An 8,815-nucleotide genomic window follows, 5' to 3' on the forward strand; every position below is an offset into this window, starting at 1 on the left:
AATTACCAAGCATTAATTAGTATAAACTGTTTCTAAATAAGAATGAGTGATCAGAGTTCCCACTGTGGCACATCAGAAACGAATCCACTAGGAACCGTGAGTGAGGTTGCAGGTTCAATTCCTGGACTTGGTCAGTGGGTTAAGGATCCAGCGTTGCCGTGAGCTGTGGTGTTGGTCGAAGACGCGGCTCAGATATGGTGTTGCTGTGGCTCTGGTGTAGGCTGGTGGCTACAGCTCCAATTGGACCCCTAGCCTGGGAACCTCCATATGCCGCGGGAGCGGCCCAAGAAATGGCAAAAAGACAAAAAAAAAAAGGAATGATCGCTATTTTAGATTGAATACCAGCACCCTGTCTCCACCTCACCATACAATTTTCTGGTTCAAGTTTCTTAAAAATTATTAACAAAAATCCTAATAAGTAGAGTCAAAGGAAAACTATTCTTAGTAATTTCAGCAGACAGGAAGGCAAAAATATCTAGGATTGTAGCCAGTAACACAACAGGCCCTCCTTTTCTTATTCTAAAATAAGATACTAGCTGGGTTTAAATGGACTCCTATAGTTTATTGACATCATTCACTCAAAATTATGTGTTTGCAGTAGAACCATGTTCAAGTGGCTCCTTTTAAATATTAACTAAGCTTAATACTGCTTTAAGAAAGGATTTCTCAACCTCCTTTTTTTTTTTTTTTTAAATTTTGTGGCCCCATCCAGACACATGGAAGTTCCCCAGTTAGGAACTGAATTTGAGCCGCAGCTGTGACCTATGCCACAGCTGCAGAAACAACCGGACCCTTTAACCCATTGTGCTGGGCCACAGATCAAACCTACACCTCCACAGCAACTGGAGTCACTGCAGTTGGATTTTTAACCCACTGTGCCTATGCCATGACAGGAACTCCTCAACCTCATTTCTTGAACATGAAACATACCAATATTAAGGTGAGGAATATATATATATATATATATATTTTTAAATGGTGACACTTGGTTTATTGCTTTTTTTCCTTTTTTTTGTCTTTTGTCTTTTTTGTTGTTGTTGTTGCTATTTCTTGGGCCGCTCCCGCGGCATATGGAGGTTCCCAGGCTAGGGGTTCCATCGGAGCTGCAGCCACCGGCCTACGCCAGAGCCACAGCAACGCAGGATCCGAGCCACGTCTGCAACCTACACCACAGCTCACAGCAACGCCGGATCGTTAACCCACTGAGCAAGGGCAGGGACTGAACCCGCAACCTCATGGTTCCTAGTCGGATTCGTTAACCACTGCGCCACGACGGGAACTCCAGGAATATATTTTTAACTAGCTCTGGAAGGTGGAAAAAGTTTCTCCACTATTACTTAAGGGTGCTTCTGCTTTACTTACTTTGAAAACTCAAAAATGGGGGGGGAGGGGTGGGGGAGAGCAAGAAATGTTGGTCCAGTTCAAACAGTGAAAACAGGAGTCCACTCAATACAACACCCACTAACTTAAAAATCTTGGTAATATTCTGTAGTTTGTGCACAGCAGCTACTGGTGTGAATAAAATGCACTTTGTCCCATGTTTTACAAAAAAAAATTTGAATAAAATTCACATAGAAATAAAATCTCCCTTAATACCTTTTTCTTAAAGAAAAGAGTTCTACATTCAAACAAGCATCATTAAATATGTTATAAAGAATTTGTAAACTAATTGCCATTTACTGGGCACTTAACGTATGCCAGGCAATGTGCTAAACACTTTACATGCAATTTCATTTAATCCTCACTACTACCCCTATAAAATAGTGACTATTACTTTACAGATAAGGAAAGACCCAATAGATAATATGCCCATGTCACACAGCTAAGTGTTCAACCTATGACTGGTTTGACAGCAAAGAACCAACTCTTAATCACTGTACTATCTGACCTCCTCCACAGTTATGAGATGCACCATGAAACTACACAGTGGTATTTTGAGACGCAATCTTCCCAGTTCATTCACTGGGTTCTAACTTAATATTAATAAGCAGGATGCACTGTGTTAAGAAGAGTAGATATGGATAAATGATAATACTAGTAATAACAATTCATATTCTATCTACTTAACAAAAAAGTTTCTGAAGGGAACTAACATTTGAGAGTAAACCATGTGATGATTTGCACTATCTTCCCCTATACGCTCTTATATAATCCTTACAACTCTGTGGAGTCGTTACCATTATGTCCATGTAAAAACTGAAGAAACTGAACTTTGAGGAAATTCATCAGTTTGGCTGATTAACAAGGACAGTAAATGGCAGAGGTGGAACTTGAACCCAGGCCTGATTCCCAAGAATATGACTTTCTTTCTTTTTTTTTTTTTTTTTGTCTTTTTGCCATTTCTTGGGCCGCTCCCGCTGGCACTATGGAGGTTCCCAGGCTAGGGGTCTAATCGGAGCTGTAGCCACCAGCCTACACCAGAGCCACAGCAACGCAGGACCCGAGCCGCGTCTGTGACCTACACCACAGCTCACGGCAACACCGGATCGTTAACCCACTGAGCAAGGGCAGGGATCGAACCCGCAACCTCATGGTTCCTAGTCGGATTCGCTAACCACTGCGCCATGACGGGAACGCCCGCGATTTTCTCTATCTAAAGTAGAAATCAACAGCATATATATGTAGGTTAATAAAATAAAAGCAAAAAATAAAAATCAGAGAAAGATGGAGGATAATAAATACTAAAAGTTTTGGAGTTCCCTGGTGGCACAGTGAGTTAAGGACCCAGCGTTGTCTCTGTTGCAGCATGGATTTGATCCCTAGCATGTGACTTCTGCATGCTGCAGGCACAGACAAAAAGAAGAAAAAAAAGGTACTAAAAGTTATGAGGTAATAGTTTTACTATCAGTCCATGTAAAATTTAGTTCTAACTTCCTGGCTGTCAAGAAGAATGTTTACTAAATGCATATTAAATACTAATAACTGTTGGGTGGTCCTGTTTAAAAATTAACTTAGCTTAATGATGCTTTAACAAAGGATTTCTCCACCTCATCTCTTTAATATGAAACATATTACTTTTAAAGTGACAAATATATTTAAAATGGGATAAGCTATTGCATGAAACTCTGCAACATGCTTTTTTCACTTAACAGTATCATGGATATACTTCCAGACAAATACATATAAGAGCTAAATGGTTACTAAATGCACATTAAACACTAATCATTGTTGTGCCAAAATAGAATAACATTGTCTCCATATACTGAATCAGACATCTTCCACATAAAACTATATATATAAATGACTACCTCTGAAATGTACAGATACAGATGTGAAGGTAGACATTTTCATATGCTCTGCTTGGGGGAAATCTGAAAGACCACATTTTAGGGAAGTAATCAGTATGTCTTAAAATCTTAAAAACAATCCAAACCACCCTTTGGCCAAGCAACTCACTTAGAAGTAGCCTACAAAAACGAAAACATCAGTCCACAGGTTACAGGTACAAATGCATTTAATGCATCATTTCTACAGCAAAAAAACCTGTAAAAAATCTATACCTTTGTCAACAGGGAAATGACTGAATAAAGTACACCCATACTATGAAATAATATGCATTTAGTTTAAAAACCATTTAGATATACATATTAACCTGGAAATAATATCCATGATTTTATTTTTTTTATTTTATTTTTTATTTTTTGTCTTTTTGCCTTTTCTAGGGCCGCCCCCACGGCATATGGAGGTTCCCAGGCTAGGGGTCTAATCGGAGCTGTAGCTGCTGGCCTATGCCAGAGTCTCAGCAACTAGGGATCCGAGCCACGTCTGCAACCTACACCACAGCTCATGGCAACGCCAGATCCTTAACCCACTGAGCAAGGACCAGGGATCGAACCCGCAACCTCATGGTTCCTAGTCGGATTCGTTAACCACTGTGCCGCAACGGGAACGCCAATATCCATGATTTTAAATGAAAAAAAAAAAAAAACAAAAAAAAACATGTAGAGTTTTATGAACTAGCATATCCCATTTTTTAACCATATACACACACTGAATCCTACATGCATTCAATATGGAAGGATACACATCAAATTGTGAAAAATGAGTACATGGGCTGAGAGAGAAAAAAAGGGAAATTACTAACTTTCTTTGTATATCTGTATGCTGACACTAAGCATATACTCTATTCATTGGTAATTCTCTAAAACATTAAAAGTAGAGAAAACAAAGGGGTATTAAATATTTTAAAACACTTTTATATATTTCTAATACAAAACAAGAATAAACAAAGAAAAACCAAAAATCCCTTTCATAATATTTCCAACATTACTTCCACATTTACCAGTAATATAGGGAACATTATATCAAGTCACTCATGTGATCAGACTCAAAAAAAGAACAATAAAAACCCCAATAATTGAGGGTATTTTTTTCATTTTTTTTTTAATGGCATGACTCCTTACTGTGTTGACTTATGCACTATGTCTGACTAATCCTTTCACAACTGCTACATAGCTATTTTATTCTACACTTAGAACATAAGATGTTACTGTGTAATTTTTACATAACTGTTTCAAGACAACAAAGGAAAAAAACAACCCCCTAATATTCCAGGGGATTTAAATTCTGATCCTTATTGTTAAGACTAATTACTAAATTTTTTAACATGCAAAACACTGTTAAAAAACACCTGAGCCAAAATAGACCACTTTTGTGATTCCAATATAAAAATATATTTTAATTATCTACTAAGCGCAAAGATTTACACCAGGCTTTGACAATACAGTGTGTGTGTGTGTGTGTGTGTGTGTGTGTGTGTGTGTGTGTGTGTGTGTGTGTGTGTGTGTGTCGCGAGCGCGCACCTCGGGAACATCCCCCTTCATGGAACTCAAGAAGAGAAGCATTTTGGTTTGTTACAAGCCCACTAGATTCGTCAATTAAGTGAACACAAAACTTTGGTAGTTAATTATACCAATCTAATCAAGTGAGTGGTCAGTTTCCTTTCTTCAACAGTGATGTAACCTCTGAAAATAATTCACTCATTTCTGAGACCTGCTTAAAAAAAAAACCTCATTTTTAAGAGATATTTCATGTTGCAGTTTTACATAAATTAAAGTGATAAGAGGAGTTCCCTTCGTAGCTCAGTGGTTAACGGATCCAACTAGGAACCATGAGGTTGCGGGTTCAATTCCTGGCATTGCTCAGTGGGTTAGGGATCTGGTGTTGCCGTGAGGTGTAGGTTGCAGACAAGGCTCGGATCCCGCGTTGCTGTGGCTCTGGCGTAGGCTGGCGGCTACAGTTCCAATTTGACCCCTAGCCTGGGATCCTCCATATGCCACGGGAGTGGCCCAAGAAATGGCAAAAAAGACCAAAAAAAAAGTGATACGAAAAAAAACTTGGATTCCTTTATGTGTCAAGAGAAAGACAAAACTTCAGCTAGTTATGTCACGTCATGAATAAAGCACTCTAATACTGTACTGCACCTCTGTCCTAAGAAGAAAAGTACTTAGGAGGAAAACAAAACTAGATTAAAACTCTGTACTTACTATTAGAGTTTAAAGGACTACCAATAGTAAAAAATTTACTGATGAAATGACGTTTGAGATTTGCTTCAAAATATTTTGGTGGAGAGGGGACAGGTGCATATAGATAAAACAAGACTGACACTGTTGACACTGGCTGATGCGTAAATGAAGGCTCAATACACTACTCTATTTTGTATATGTTTAAAATCGTCTAGAACAAAAAATACTTTTTTGAAAGTATAGTATCTTTGACACCTCTATTAGTTCAATGCTGTTTCCAGGCATGCTCAGCATTTTTAATCAATAAAAAAGCTTTAAGCCTTTAAAAAAAAAACTCCTCTCAATAGCCTTAGTTTGAAAATACCTCATTTGCTTTAACCAAAAGTTTCCTGTATTTGTACTATATCTTATTAAAATTATGCAAAAATATTTAATACTGATAAAAATCAGTTGTAAGATTCTATGCATGGCTGAAGTATACAACTATAAAGCTTAACGTGAAATATAAAAAACAAAAACCTTTAAAAATGTTAGCTTTAGCAATTTTTTAGGTTATTGAAATCTAAAGGTTTTGCATCTTTACAATAACTGCCACTTACTGAGTGCCTAATATATGCCAGCCACCTCATAAGCAATCTCTAATCCTAAAAACTAATTCATATTACAGATAAGGAAAACAGCCCAGAGAGAAGATACATTCATGGTCATATACTATTAAAGAGAAAGCTAAGACTAAGGCCCGGGTCTAACTCTACAGTTCTCCAAAGCCATGCTCCCCTCACTTACTCAACAAATACTAAAAACACACAATATGCCTGTCACTGTTAGAGACAATGGAGCACTTACTATATTCCCAACAATGTGCTAAAGGTTTTCAATCCCATTTCATCTTCACAACAACTCTAAAATGTAGGTAGTTAGCCCTTGTATAGATAAGAACACTGAGTCTGAAAGGTTAAGTAACTTGATTAAGGTCACTTGTCTAGGTAGTGGCAGTAACTGGAGTGGGAACCCTCCAAAACTCCTAACCACCACAAATCTCAAGTCATGACCAAGAAAAAGGGTGTAAGCAGAACTCTGAAGAAAAATTTGGGGAAGTCTTGAGGAAAGAGGAGTGAGAGCTAGATTGTTGCAAGGTCAAATGTGTTCTCAATAACCACATCTAAATATAAAAAAGGTAGTTGTGACAGTATTGAAGTGAGCTGTAAACTTTGCAAGACTTCAAATCTTAACTCTGACACTTGGCTCTGGGACCACCAGGAAAGCATCTGCCCTCTGGACACCCCAGCTTCTTCAAATATAAAATGGAAATCTTGCCATCTCTCCTCTGGGGTTATGAGAATTAGGAATGGCAGTTGACTGCAGTGGCTGACACGACAGAGTGGGTTATAAAAGAGTAATCAGCTGTCTTCCAATGCAAACACAGGAAAAAAAGGAATTAAGTTGTAGCTACATTTCAAATAGTTATGTCTATCATCTTGGCCTAACTTGAGTTTGCAGGTACCATCATTTACCAGCCACATCGCAACTTCAAGCCTCAGTTCCCTCAACTTGTGAGATGCAGACACTCTACCAAGGGCTACTGTGAAGCAAGATAAACCTGTAGGAAGACGCCTAAGTAAGTGTCTGGCACGCTGTCAGGTGCAAACCACCAAAACACGTCTGTTCCGCCTTCTTTTCTTAAATTCTAGAAATGCCGAAACTTTTTATCTTCGTTATTTCTAGACGGTACCTGGGATCGGGGCCACACAGAATGCCACAGACCTTACGGGACTTTACTCAAACAGGAACCTCGCCTGCAGGGACCCCCAGACCCCTGCCCAGTCCGAGTCCAAGACAGTCTAACCACATCGACAAGGGCGCCGGAACCGGTCCAAGATGCCGGCGCAACTGCGGGTTGCTGCCTTTTGTGCTCGGGGGACAGACGCGGCCTATGGGCCGGGGGAGGCCACGTCCTGGGCTCGTGGGCTGCAGGGCGGCGCGGCCCGCGCGGAGAAACTCGGCGGGGGAGGTCGGGACTGCCGAGTGCGGCGGCAAGGAGACGGGGCCCGCGGGAGGTGCGGGTCGGCCCAGGCCGGCCAAAGAGGCGGGGAAGGCGAGGCCGAACACACCCTTCCCCACGCCTCGCCCCGGAGCCCTGGGCTGGGCGGGGAGGACGCGGGGCTGCGGCGGGCGCCGCGCGGGGACACACTCGCCCCCGCACGGAGTCCTGTCAGGCCCGGCGCCGCGGCGCCCACCGCCGACCCCGGGCTCGCTGCGGCCTCACACAGCCTGCCCGGCGGTGCCGCCCGCCCGCGGCCCGGGCCCGCCGTGATCCCCACCCCCGGCCCCCCGGGAGAGCCCGGCGAGGAGGCCCCGGCCGGCCCGACACTGCGGAAGGCCTGGGTTACCTGGGGGGTTGCTGGTGGCTGGGCAGCTTTCCGGGCGGGAGGGGGGCGTCAGGTCGAGGAAGAGGAGGGCGGGCGCAGCGGGAGAGGGGCGGAAGCGGTAGGCCAAGGGCCCGGCAAGTAGCGGGCTGGCCGAGGAGTTGCAGACGTGCGGGCGGCAGTGGCGGTAGCAGCGGCGACTGCTCCTGCAGCTCCCTCAGGATCTTCCTCGGGCAGGTCCAAGATGGCGGCGCTCCCTGCACAGGGTTTCCTGTCACCCTCGCAATGGGTCGGACCACAAAAGAAGGGGGGAGGAGGATGCGCGCGCAGCTGGAGGAGCCCGGAAGAAGGTGGCCGGGGCCGGGCCTGCTGGCCACGCCCCTTCCTCAGTCCGCCCCTCTGGGCTCGTCACGACGCTGCCCGAAGGGGCGGAGGAAAGTGCTTATGCGCAAACGCAGCGCGTGGCTTCCCCTCCTGGGGAAGGTACTGCGCACGTTCGCGGAGGACGTGCTGAGATGCGTCTGGATTTTGCCGAACTTGGGCTTGTGGCTCTGGAGATTTTTTTACTATTTTTAATACCGGTAACTACAGTTTACTAGAGACTTACCGTACACAGGCCAATGTGCTAAGCACACACTTACTGCATTCATTCAACATGTATGTATTAAGCTGTTCATACCCAGCGGTAAACAAGGCACATCTAGGTCCCTGTCCAACAACCCCAGGAGGTGCAGATCCCCGTTTTATTGATGGTGAAACTTGATTGAAGGTTCAGATTAATCAAGTCACTTGTCCAAGATCATGCAGCTAGGAAACGACACTTTCTGCCCTGTGTTTCACCTCTGTCCCTTATAACCTCACTTTTGGGGTGCCTTTGATAAGAGGAAAGAGAGTGTGACCACATTTTTCACAATTTGTCCACAACCTCCTCCCCTTGCCCAGCTTGGTCTGCTGTTATCACCTCTGCCAAGAGTTTAGCGCACC

At 43.2% G+C, this 8,815-nt stretch overlaps 1 protein-coding gene across 1 annotated transcript in view; it reads right to left on the minus strand.

Annotated features, from left to right (window-relative positions):
• RAB14 (RAB14, member RAS oncogene family) overlaps positions 1–8,139 on the minus strand; it is a 29,896-nt gene extending 21,757 nt beyond the window's left edge. The window contains exon 1 of the mRNA XM_047768301.1: positions 7,856–8,139. The gene's annotated coding sequence lies outside the window, so the exon portion shown is untranslated. The remainder of the gene's footprint in view (positions 1–7,855) is intronic.
• Positions 8,140–8,815: the final 676 nt, after the last annotated feature.

Source organism: Phacochoerus africanus, chromosome 2, assembly GCF_016906955.1.
Source record: "Phacochoerus africanus isolate WHEZ1 chromosome 2, ROS_Pafr_v1, whole genome shotgun sequence".
Classification (NCBI taxonomy): Eukaryota; Metazoa; Chordata; class Mammalia; order Artiodactyla; family Suidae; genus Phacochoerus; species Phacochoerus africanus.